The 12,504-nt window shown below is 40.3% G+C and overlaps 1 long non-coding RNA gene across 2 annotated transcripts in view; it reads left to right on the plus strand.

The window, feature by feature from the left end:
• Positions 1-12,504, plus strand: part of LOC137146922 (uncharacterized) — a 440,062-nt gene that overhangs the window by 213,569 nt on the left and 213,989 nt on the right. Inside the window, exon 3 of one of the 2 annotated variants that reach the window (XR_010918086.1) lies at positions 7,016-7,131. The exons of the other annotated variant lie outside the window; for it this stretch is intronic. This is a non-coding gene — a long non-coding RNA (uncharacterized lncRNA). Of the gene's footprint in view, positions 1-7,015; positions 7,132-12,504 lie in introns of those variants that run through there. 2 annotated transcript variants of the gene reach the window in all.

The following is a 12,504-nucleotide window of genomic DNA, read 5'->3' on the forward strand; positions in this document are numbered from 1 at the left end:
TATGGATGGTACCATTTTGGTTTTTAAATAAATCCTGTTTCCCTTAGATAAATCTGTAGAGATGTCAAAAAGTGGATTCAGTGTGTGTTGATGGTCATGAAGAGATTATTACAATGATTCAAAAAATTCTTCTTTATGCAAAATATATTATCCTCGCAGCTAGAGTTATTAAGTCTACTAGCAGAATTGGAAAGGGTCACTTGTAGCGCAGAAACAATGTGGACTGTCTTGCAGAGCTTTGGTTCTCCTTTTAGAATTCTGATTCATTTGTATCCTGCTTGACGTGTATTCACGGCATGTTTCAGTGTGTTTCTTTTCTAGTAAATATTGCTTATCACCATTAGTTTTTAGCATTATGGCAGCAGAGATTATACATCCTCTAACCAAGTTCTCTATCTAGGTTTCAGTTTTGATATTGTTTTTTGTCTTATCGTACATCCCTGCATCATTCATTTTGTAGGATTTATGTTTCTTTTTCTCTATAAAAAAACATTCAAACAAAAAATGCAGCTTTCGTAGTTATCCATTATGCTATTTTTTTTCAGTTTGTAACTTCTATTTTGTTTTACACTGTACTATTTGTTCCATGATAGGGTGGTTTGTAGAATGTGTCTAAACAGTGAGGAATTTCAAATCAATTTGAATTAATTTCTTATTTTAATGATGGTTTTAAAAAGATCCTCATTCTTATTATTTTTCTTGTTAGTGTAGTCCAAATATCTGTCTCAAAGTCTTATTTGTTGACATCACATCAGCATTCCTCTGGTCTAAATAGCAGGTTCTTGGCTTCCCTTGTAAGGATGATGTTGATTCAGACTGCAGTTGTTCCTCTTTTCCCTATATCTACTGTGATGTTTAGTAAGTACTCGGGGCAGGTTGGTTGCAGAGACCGTGTAGCCCACTGGCCAGGGTCAGTGTGTGTTTGTGTCCCCCTCGGTGCCTGATGTACAGAAGATCTGACTATTTTACAATCCCCAGCTGCAGAGGCTGGCTTTTTAGATCAAGCTGTAGAGGCTGCTGTTTTAGCTCTGGAAGTCTCTGGTTCAAGAGACCATCTTGCTGTGTCACCCAAGGTGGCAGCCATCACAACAGAACAATAGTCTTATTAACTGCATGAATTGCCGGCTCAGATTGAGGTAAGGTTGCCACCCATCCGCATTTTACCTGAACAGTCCAGTTTTTGGCTTCTACGTCTGGGTGCCATTTAGGGTTGCCAGGTGCCTGTTTTTCAACCAGAAAGTCTCATCGAAAAGGGGACTTGGAAGTGTCTGGTCACCACCGGGTGCGGGGAGGTGCCAGGCCATTAACCCGCACCAGGCCCTGCTCAGTTGGGGTTGCCTCCTTCCTGCAGTCAGGCTCGTTAGGCTGCAGCAGCTCCTGTCCCAGCCCCAGCAGAGGGAGTCCAGCTGTGGGGGGGAGGAAGGTGGAGATGATCCAGTGAGTGATGGGGGGAGAGGCATACGTGAAGGGGGCGGGACCTCGGGGGTCCAGTTACCAGCAATTAGAAAGGTGACAACCTTAGATTGATGCATCTTATGCTTCTGGAAAACATATGGTTCACAATGGATAGGCTCAGAAACTTAACATAGGTATTAGCATAATCAATCCCATACTTGTATCACATCACCCCCATAGCATAGACACCCCCATTTGTATTAGACCTCTTCTTAAAGGTTTTGTTGCAATATGCTGCTCCTTAGACTACAAGAGGTTACCGAAGGCATTCTCTTCCTAGAGTTGCCCTAGGACGCAGACAGCAGAGGATACTCTTAACCACAGTTACATACATCATTCCCAGTGAATGAGCAAGGAGCCACCTTCTCTCACTCATCATGAGCAGTTAACACTGAAAAGAAAATGGTTTCATTTTCTGGAGAGTTTAGTGCCCTTTTGAAAACTTTGCTTAAGTAGGAGTTGTTCTGAAGAATAAGACTAACCAACAAGTAAATATTGTTAAATTTTTCATAGGCTCTAGGCAATCATTATTGTAATACACATTAAAAGAGACATATATCTATCAACTCATTAAAATCAATGTTACTATCCAAATGGATTACAAACATTAAATACATCTTCCCATAAAACATAAATAATGTAGCCCTGTTTTGACCTTTCTGAAAGACTCCATGAAGCTAAAGAGTGTTCATTAATAATGTTTTTGGCTAACTGCCACATATGGGCTGAAAGAAGTTGCCTTATTTATAAACAAGACGACTGATAAACTTCTCTTTGCAAAAACATGGACTTCTACTGTGAACTATTGCATCATGTTGTTTGATTTTCTAAATTTAGAATATCAGAAACCATTATGGATGAAGTTCACCTGCTGGCTGAAGGCCCGGGGAAGCCCTTTGTTTCTCAAAATCCCCTGGTAACCCTGACTGAGGGGAAGGCATGGTACCAGATGCAAAACCTGGAGGGTAAGATTGGTGATAGTCTAGAGGAGAGCCATCTGGATGATATTTGTATGGAATCAGTGATTGGGAACCCCAACATAAGTGATATGTAGGAGTCAATTCTATTATTTTCCAAGGGCTAGAACTGAGAATTTTGGCTAAATGCTCAGGTCAAAGGAGAGCAATATTATTAATCACATTTATTAACACAGTGCCTCTTTAAATAGAGTAGCAGACATTCCCTACCCTGAAGAACTTACAACATAACTAGACAAGATTGGCACAGTGTGGAGTTCTGAATGTAACACTCAAGGAGAGTGAACACTGTGATGGCAAACAAATGCCATATTTGGGGTGGGTTTAATTAGGCAGGGATGGGCTAATTGGAAAGAAAAGTGAAGGAAGCAGGGATATTGAAGGGAAGGCGTGAGGAGAACAGGTCAGGGAGAAAAGCGTGAGAGGCAAGTGTGGAGTGAAGCTAAGTAAGAGACTGAGGAAGGAGAAGGGAGTGTGATCAAAGAAGGAGAAGGGAGCAAAGGGCAGAGACGGTCGAGTCAGAACTGTAGAATGTTCTCTGGATGTCCAGAGAGCCCTGCTTTGGCTAAGTCTGCAGCTGCTCCTGCCGGCTGGAATCTCTGGTTTGTTCCTCCCAGCAGTTTTTTCTCCAAGGCCTCATGGTGAGGGAAGGGGATGCCACCTGGTCCTCATGCCCCTAAAGTGAGAGGATGAATCTCCCTGCACAGGTCTGGTGCTGGGGGGCAGAAGGGGAGGGTTGGCCCCAGCTGGGCCCCATTTTACCCCCATCCCTTTCCCGGTGTAGGAGTCCTTTCTTTGGCAGCTTCTGTAGCTGCTATAACCTACTGGGCTGGAGTTCTCCGGATGGTTCCTCTCTACAGTTTTTCCCCGAGGCCACATGGGGGAGGCACCACCTGGGTCATAGTACCCCCAGTATCTGAGGGGGGATCATAGTCATCAGTAACATCTGCTATGTTTTAAATATGTATTTATGCAAAATAGTTAAACTAGTACATACAAGACTGTGTCTTTCAACTTACACTCACTTTAATTATTTAAGATATTCAGATCTGAGTTATCAACTGTACTCAATATAATTTAAATAAATATAAAACCAAAAGCCCAACAACTTTTTATAGCGATGTATGTTTTAGGAACTGGAAATTGTAAAATCCTAGGTGGAACAGTTCACCCTTCCAGGAGTTCTGAATGCACAAAAAAGCAAGGCTTGCCTATTGCCTGTGGGAAGTGAACATAATTATGACTTCACAGCTGCTTCTCCTAAAAGAAAAACACAAACCAGAAGCTGCTTTTTTGTACTACAGCTAAAAAGGATATGCACAAAGGGAATATATTTATTTCAGAAATAAGCCATTATCAAAGTAATACTGTCCTACAAACGCATGCCAAGCTCATTCGCTAACTTTGGCATATAAGACTGTGAAAGGAGAATACATTTCTACAGCACCTATTAACATTCCAGACCATGGTGGGAAAGCAGCAATGTAAGGAATTTTAGTTACCACAGGTCTGGAGCTATTCAGATGCCTAGGGTGGTTATAATAGTGCTCTTGTACCTTTGCACTAAGACTAAACTCCTTAAATTTGGGATGCTGACTTAATTTTCTAAATCTTCCAGTTCTCATTCGGAGATCCTTTAATGTATATTTAAACGCAGTGAGTTGTCTCTAACCAATTATGCCTCCTATTGTCCCTTGTCAACCTCTGTCTCATTAGGAATGATTACGCAATTATTTCTAAAAGAACATATATCAACAGACATAAATATATCGAGAAATGTATATATTGCTGAGCCATCATCACATCACTTTCTTAACTGCCACACATGTAAAGTGGTAGCACATTGATATTGCAGTTACTGCAGTTGTAGCAAACTATAAGCCACAGAAGTAGCCCATGGCACTTGTGTAAGGGTTACTAAGGTGAGTAAAGCTTTATGCTAGAACTTATCTGCAGTAAATCTCAACAATCTTATGTTTCAGTTGTAAATTCAGAATAACCAGCAATCTTGATATGAAGTGTTCAATGTACAGAAAATCCTCATTCTGTACTTCCTGCATGCTAAGAAACACTTAGTCAAGCAGTACATAATTAGATATTAAGAAATGGAATATATTTTAGAATCTTTTATGAAGAATATTCATTTGCATGACTCATTCATTTGTAAAATACTCATTTTTAATGACGTCTTTACCAGAAAAAGAATATCAACAAAAATGCTTTTCTCATGAGGATCTTATTTTTTTCTGATTGCATGCAGAGACTGTTATACTCACCCGCAGCTCATACATTGCTAACATTAAGTATTCAAAAATGCAACATGTATGGTATAACAACAATACATTCTTTATTTGTAAAGCGAGTCACACTGCTTCAATTCTGCTTCCCACAGTTCAGAACTTTAATAAGGATATAAATAAGCAATTTAGCATATGTGACTTTCTGACCATAGGGTGTTAAATTCCAAGAACTATATTGCTCTACCTTTTTTATTTTATTTGAATGTGTATTCATCATAGTTCTATGGGAAAACATTTTAATTTACAGCTGATCCTGAGTTGTTGTTATATGAATTACGTTTATATAATGCTGATAGCAAAATTATGGGGGAGCAGTTCTTACGAAAGATGATAAAAACATTTTCCACTTAACCTTCAAATGTAGTGGGAATGACACAATAGCTTTGTGGTTACTCTTTAATCTTTGGGGAACATCGGCATATATAACGTAGCTTTAGTTCATTCTGTTCAATACAGTGATGTGTTAATATTTGGACTTTGAAATATTTAACTCCACAAAAAAAGGCCATTGTGATTTGGGTGCGATGATTAATGAGGTGGGGAAACTAGACATATGGAGTTTAATAACACAAAGTGTTCTTTAGGAATGGTCAAAAGAGTTTGGAGTAAACATGAATTAACACAAGCTTTCATTCCAAATCCTGTATATTTTTGAGGCCTGAAAATGTTTAGAAACTTTTTTTTAAATGTAGTTTGATGCACTTTTTCACTCTTTTTTTTTTTCAGACACTCACCCATTAGAATCCCTTGAGAAGAATATTCATTAGGATGACTTTATTTATAAAATATTTTATTTTAATGATGCATTTGCCAGAAAAAAGAAATACATTCTTGTTGCTCTTCAATTCCAAGCCTGACTGGAAGCAAGGAAGTAATAGGAATCTCATGAGAGAGTCAACTCCCATGAGATTTCCAGCCCAACTTTGCCATCGTAGGAGTCTCAGATATTCAGATAAGTGTCTTTTGAGGTTCACCAGTTGCTCCTTTTCACCAGTTCCACTTTGGATTGTAAATTTTTGGCAGTTTACAGGAACACAAAGCAGTATCCATAATTATAAACATATTTTTCCACTTCCAAATAACCCTTTCCATCCTCCCGAAAACATATTTCTGCTGCAAAACTCTGTAAGACAATAGGCCAACATTCCATTGGCCATTTTCATAATTATTATTAATAAAACAAACAAAAACCAGTTTCACACAGGTATGTCCTTCAACCAGTGTACTTAGTATATCGTATGTACTGTCTTTGTCTAATTTAGAATATAAGCTCCTATGGAGATGGTCTGTGATGTCATTTAAGATCTGTGCAATGCTGTGTGCACTGTCAGTGTTCAACAATAATAATGAGAAACTATATGAATCCTGGACATTAGGGGCGTAGGGGTTGTGTGCAGGGTGGGTGTGGTTATCCTTTAGTGGCAAACCCACAGGGAGGTCAAGGATTCACTGCTGCTACTGACTACAGGAGATATTTAGTGCAGTGGATAAGACCTACTACTGTTGCTGCTAGCTGTAGAAGATCTCATTTAGCTTCAGTAACAGAGGCCTGTACTTTTGGAGATAAAATAACAAAGTTCTAGTCCTGGTGCCTCAGATAAATTTTTAATTCATCTAATTGTGTCTGTAGCGCACAAAATTTGTAAATGGAAATTAAATATTTATAAATAAAAGACAAATCTACAGGAGCTTTTAGCATACAAGAACAGTTTATCTACATTAATCCTAAGTGTTCATAAGAAATATTGGGGAAAGGAAGACAAAAAGAGTTCTGTGTGTGTCTCAGCTCTGAAAGCCCTTACTGGACAAACATCTTGTGCATCTGGAAAAAGAAATACGCAACAAAGCAACATGCAGCAGCCCTTATGACGTGTCGATCACATGGAAAATCATGTCGAGGGGAAAAAATGATTAACTCAACCCAGAGAGTTTAGGAAAGAACTAGTCAAAAGCATCTGTTTTCATAGTTCACAGGAGCTTGTGCCATTTCTTTGTTGTGGGACTACTGCTATTTTGCTGCCATGTGCAAAGGGAGACCCGTTCTGTTATATGTTAAAATCATATATTTTGAGCTGAATGTTGTGTAGAAAATCCTCAGAACAGGCCAGATACATCCCTGGTGTAACTCCGTTGGCTTCACTAAATTTAGTGCCTAGCAAAAGGGTCTGTGGAAGAGTTACTACAAATCAGCAAAGTGTCTAGTATTGTCATTAGAGAGTATCACTGTGAGTTCAGGAGATTAAAAAAGTCATTTGGAATGACACATATTTTTGTTTCTGTCAGGTTAAACCGGAAAGGGAAAGGAAAAGAGAAAGAAAGACAGCAAATTTATCTTTTTGGAAAGAAGTTGTGACTTTCTTTATTATGAATCTAAGGAGAATAAATATATGAAGATGGATTTTAGAAAACTAAGCCTTGTTTTTTTCTACACTGGGATTTGCCTCTAGCTCGCCTTTGTTGCAGTCTCAGTATCTCTGCTGTCAATTAACAAGTAAAAGAATGAAAGCCTTTTAAAGAATCAGCTATTAAGTGGCATGGGGATGTGCTTTTGAAACAGAATGATCTGAGTTCTATCCCTGCTACCTCTGCTCTCATGCTAGGCTGGGTTCAGATTTCAGATTCCAAATCAACTCTCTCGAAATTCAGATTTTGGCCCAGCTCTTGTTTTGACATTTCAGAAATACAAAGCACGTATAACAATCAACACTATGTGGTAATAGGCTGGGCATGAAGAATAAGACTCTGTAAGGTAGCATTACTGTGTGCGGTTAAGGTGCTGCTGTGTTGCACCCAGAATTGGCTGCATTGCAGTAGTGGGTAAAGCTATTCCTGTGTAAATAGTTGGTAAAAACACTTTGGGATGAATGTAAATTTTCTATTATGTGTGTAAATATAAATTCATTTATATTATACAAGGGTGCTGACAAGAGACTATTTCCTGGCCCCATAACCTGACCTTAGTCAGAGCTGCAAAAGTAAGATGACAGAGGTCAGTATGCACTGAATACAGTGACTACTATTACAAGAGTGAATTGTTGTTCAGTCTTTATACCTCTACAAGTATTAACAAAAATCCTTCTAGTGATGGACAAAGACCAAGTGTCCTTGCTGATTCTCTTAGATCGATCAGCAATCTTGGACACCATTGACCATGAAATAATATTGATGTACTGTATACCCTAGCAGGAATGGACAGCGGTCCTCATGAGTGGTTTCTATCCTCTTTTAGGGACATCCCACAGGATAGTTATGTGACAGCTCATCTGCCTTAAGGATTCCCTTATGGAGGACTGCAAAATTTTTATACTACAACCCTTCCTCTTCAATGTATATATGAGGCTGTTAAGAGAGAATGAGACAGTGTGGTGTTCAGTACCTTCATTAAACAGATACCTAGTGTGATGTTTTCACTTTATCAGACCCAGATAGTGCGGTTGAACAACTTCCCAATGTCTGTCCAAGATTGAGGTTGGCATGAGTTAGAGGTTTAGCCCAGATAAGACTGAGATAATGTATTTAAGCCATGTGAAGCAACTGGAAGAAATGGCAGTCATTTTTTGGCTCCTTTGAATGGGGAAGTACACCTGCTGACTATTCCTTATGTTTGTAATCAGGAGATTGTTGGATCCCCAATGGCTTCTGGATGTCCAAGTAGCAACAGTGGCCAATAGTACTTTTTCCAATCCCCACTTAGCAAGGAGTTTGCAACATTTTCATTTGGAAATGGATCTCCCTAGTAATTATCCATGTCTTGGTCACCTTAGGGCTGGCCTGCTGCTCAGTGCTTTACATGAGGCTACATGTAAAGACCACTTGGAAACTTCAGCTAGCACATAATGTGGTGGCTTGCAAATTGTTTAGTGGTGCTTCTTGGAGGTAGATGTGACATCTGTACCTCATGATCTGCATTAGCTTCCAGTTTGTTTTGGACTGCAGTACCAGGTGTTGATTTTGATCTATAACATTCTAAATGGTTTATGTTCTTCCTATCCTCCTTATGTAATACCACAGTGTGGTAAACTAAAGCTAACGGTCTTCTGGTTTAAATGAGAGGGAGCTAAAGGTGGGAAATTTTTAGTGGGAGCCCCTTGGGTTCTGTCAGACCATGCATTTTAGTAGAATTCATTGTCTGACAGAACCCAAATCCACTATGGGCAGGGGAGTGATGCTGGAAATCATTAATCTTGATAGGCTAGCGTGAGGTAGAGCCATAATTGACATGGTCTTGTTAAGTGTGTGTGTGGGGGGTTTATTTTACATGCATATATCAGAGGTGAGGACAGGCAACCTTTATAAATATAGGAAATAATCCTTACTAGGGTATTATCAATAGGTGTTTTAAAGAAGTAAAGTTTTGTGGAAAGGAGACATTTAAACGATGTGTAGCTAAGAGTCCAGAACAGAGTTATTTTGCACAGGAGATAAGACACTGTGGTAATGGAGGATAGAAGAAGATATTTGACCCTGAATCTCTGGATACTCATAGCAATATGCAGACTTGGCCCATCGTAACAAATGATTTAATTTCACTAAGTGAGTGTCTAAGTATTGTTTATGCTGACTCTGATATTTCACTGCCAAGAAGTCAGTGGCTATATTTGAGCACAAATGAGAGTCACTTGAAGTTGAGTCCAGGACTTCTACTTTGTGGAGAGCACCACTTAAAGAAACTGGTAGTAGCAGAGCTGAATGTTTTTTTGCTAGATATTAAATGAACACCCATGACTAAACTGTCACAGAATTGGACATCAGTTATGGTTGAGTAGAACCAATCCTACTTGAAAATCAGAGCATGAAAAAGTCTCTTCTCAGTAATTCCCTGGCTCTTGATAAAGGACATGATAATGACCAGGCTGGATAGCAACCATCAGCTTCTGACTTGCTATGATTCCAGCTCAGAAAACGTTACGTTGGGTCTGATACCTACAAATAAAAAATAGCTTAATGACAGACATGCTGGAATTAAACAGCAGACAGTGTTGTGAAGGCACAAGGAGTCATGAAAACCCAACATGTTGTTTGCTCAGCCATCTGCGAACAAAATCATGGTGATTTTCTGTAATGCAGAGGGTATTATAATTGACTACAAACAACTTAAATCTCTAATACTGGGGATTACTGCAACAAATGAATCCAAAGCAAAAGGCTATTAGTGAGAAGAGCACAGGCAAACGTCAGCATTGTATGCTGTTGCTTCACCAAGCGTACAGACCCAGCGTACTGGCATAGGAGGCTGTAGTGTGTGAATCCCAGGAGCTTCCAGAATCCATACACATCTTGATCCTAACCAGCTTCCACCTGTTTCATTGATTACAACTAGAGATTAAACCAATTCAGTCTTGTCCCAATCCTCTGAAGTTTCATTACAAACTCAGGCCACGTACACAAATGTTTGCAAACCTTTTGGTCAATTTGTGCTGAGTTTAATGCAAGTCTGGACCAAGTTTGAGGGGAAGGAGGGATTTGGAGGTCATGTCACTGCTCTGGGACTCAGGTTCAATTCCTGGTTCTACTGTGGACTTCCTGTGTGACTAAAAAGCTCTCTCCTTCATTTCCCCGTCTTTAGAATGGAGATAATATTTTCTTCCACCCTTTTTCATTCTTACCTGTTGTTGATTTAACTCAAATAAAACATACAGTGAACCAAAACTGAAGCTTGTGTGAACTGTGAACTTGGAAACTGCTGAGTTTTTCTGTGTCTTAGCTTTTCTTGTGTTTCTGCACTATCACAAAAGGTTTAACATGAGGGTATCTATTTTTATCCCCTGATTTGTATGATAAACCTAATTAAAATTCTCTAGATTGCTCAAACAGCCCTCTAGTGGCCTCCAGAAATCTGAGTGCTTTAGGGAATTAAATAAAATTTTTAAAAAATTCAAGCTATTTTTTTTTAGTTTGGCAAGTATAGAATATCTGAATGAAAATTGGGACAAATATGTTCAATATTAATGCAAAAAACGGGTGGAACTACAGTGAAAAACAAATTTTCTTTTTCTTTTCCTGTGTATAGGAAGTACCTCAGGCAAGAAACTGATTATAATACATAGTGCACGAAACTGAAATATACATCTAAACCAGTAAGCATGTTCCCTGTCTCTTAATGGAGTAAAATATTCACCTTATATAGACAGAGTTGGGCAATGTAAAGGTCCCCTGTTGTGGGTGGGGCCGGCAGCCCTCCTATGCCATCAATCTCCAAGGGAGGCCACACCTCCCAGCACCTGCATACTGTGGGAAGTCCTAACAAAAAGGGGACAGTCTCCAGCCCTTAGTAGGGCGAACCCCAGGCCCTGGCCCTTAGGCAGGCCGGGCCAAGGAAATGGGGAAAGTCTCTCTCTAGCCCCCAGAAAGGAGAGAAAGCAGTCCCAAAGCCCTGGCCCTTAGGCAGGGCGGGGCAGGCAATGGGAAACAGGCTCTGGCCCATAGCAGGTGATCACCCCTAGGTCGGAGTAGGGAGGGGGAGGCAGGCCCAGCCAACTCCACTGCATCCCAGCCCAGTGCCCTGGCAGTGACAAGTTGTTCCATCACTGGGTCAGCAGGGCTCCAGCCAAAATGCGCTGACTTGGCTTCAAGCCATAACGCAGCCAGACACATGTCTGGTTCCCCTGGGCTTCTTCCTTCCCTGCTTTCCCTAGAGTACCTGGTCCCTCGAGTCGCTCCCCGTTTCCTTGGGATACTCTGCCAGAGGGAAGTTCCAGAACCCCTCGGCCTCATGGCTCGATGGCAGGTCCAGAAACTCTTCGGCGCTGTCAGCGGAGGGCAGCTCCTCTAGGTCACAGGGTTCTGGGGTCTCCTCTGGCTCACAGGGGGATGGCAGCTCAAGTAGTTCTGCCAGGTCACAAGATCCAGGGGTCTCCTCTGGCTCACCGGGCTCATGTAGCTTCTCCAGGTCCTCAGGACCCCAAGCAGTTGGCAGCTCTGGCAGCCTTTCCTCTGGGTAATGGTCTGGGCCAGGCACCAGCACGAAGGGAGAGACGTCCTTCTCCCTCAGCTGCCTTCCCCTTACTGAGTGGGAAGGCCTCCCTTTTATACTTCCTGCCCCACCTTTCTGCCTCCGGTCAGGTGGGGTTGTACTCTCGGGCTCCACCCCCCAGAGGCGATTTGGCTCTCCTTCGCCGTCAATCTCCAAGGGAAGCAGCACCTCCCAGCTACAGGCAATGAGTTCAGAAGTATTAGGCCAGAAAGTATTGTATTTTATTTTGTTGTATTTCTTCATAAGCACAGCAATCAAGCTTTCTGTCTATTATATGCTATTTAATTGCTTTTACTAGCTTTATTTTAGAAAGTGTATTTCATAAATGTCATTTTAGAAGGGCATTTTTGTGTGGAATCTGTCAATACATAGCTTCAACAAACTATCCTCGTGACATTTCTGAACATGAAATTCATGTAGGGAAAAAGAAAAGATTGAAAAAAAAATGTTCTGTCATTATAAAATTTGACATTTGTACATTAAAATAAATCAGTTGTAACTGTTTGAGTTACAGATGTTATTGACTCAAAATAATTAATCTCTCTATTTTATTTAAATTTGAACGCAACTATTGGCATAGGCAAAAATGGGATCGTTTTGGTCTCCCCCGCTTCCCCAACCAACATTTAGAAACTTATGATGCTAGTTGTTCATGCTTATCATTTTAGGATGGTAGCTTGGTTCCCTTAGGGGAGGATCTATTAACAGGGATTCTCTATATCTTAGTATAGAGAAGAGGATGGAAATTGATAAAGTATAGGTAGGAACTAGGAATGTAAAAGGATGTAAAAGGTTAACT

This window comes from Emydura macquarii, unplaced genomic scaffold (genome assembly GCF_026122565.2).
Source record: "Emydura macquarii macquarii isolate MOO-44397 ecotype Brisbane River unplaced genomic scaffold, CSIRO-AGI_Emac_v2 contig_480, whole genome shotgun sequence".
NCBI lineage: Eukaryota > Metazoa > Chordata > Testudines > Chelidae > Emydura > Emydura macquarii.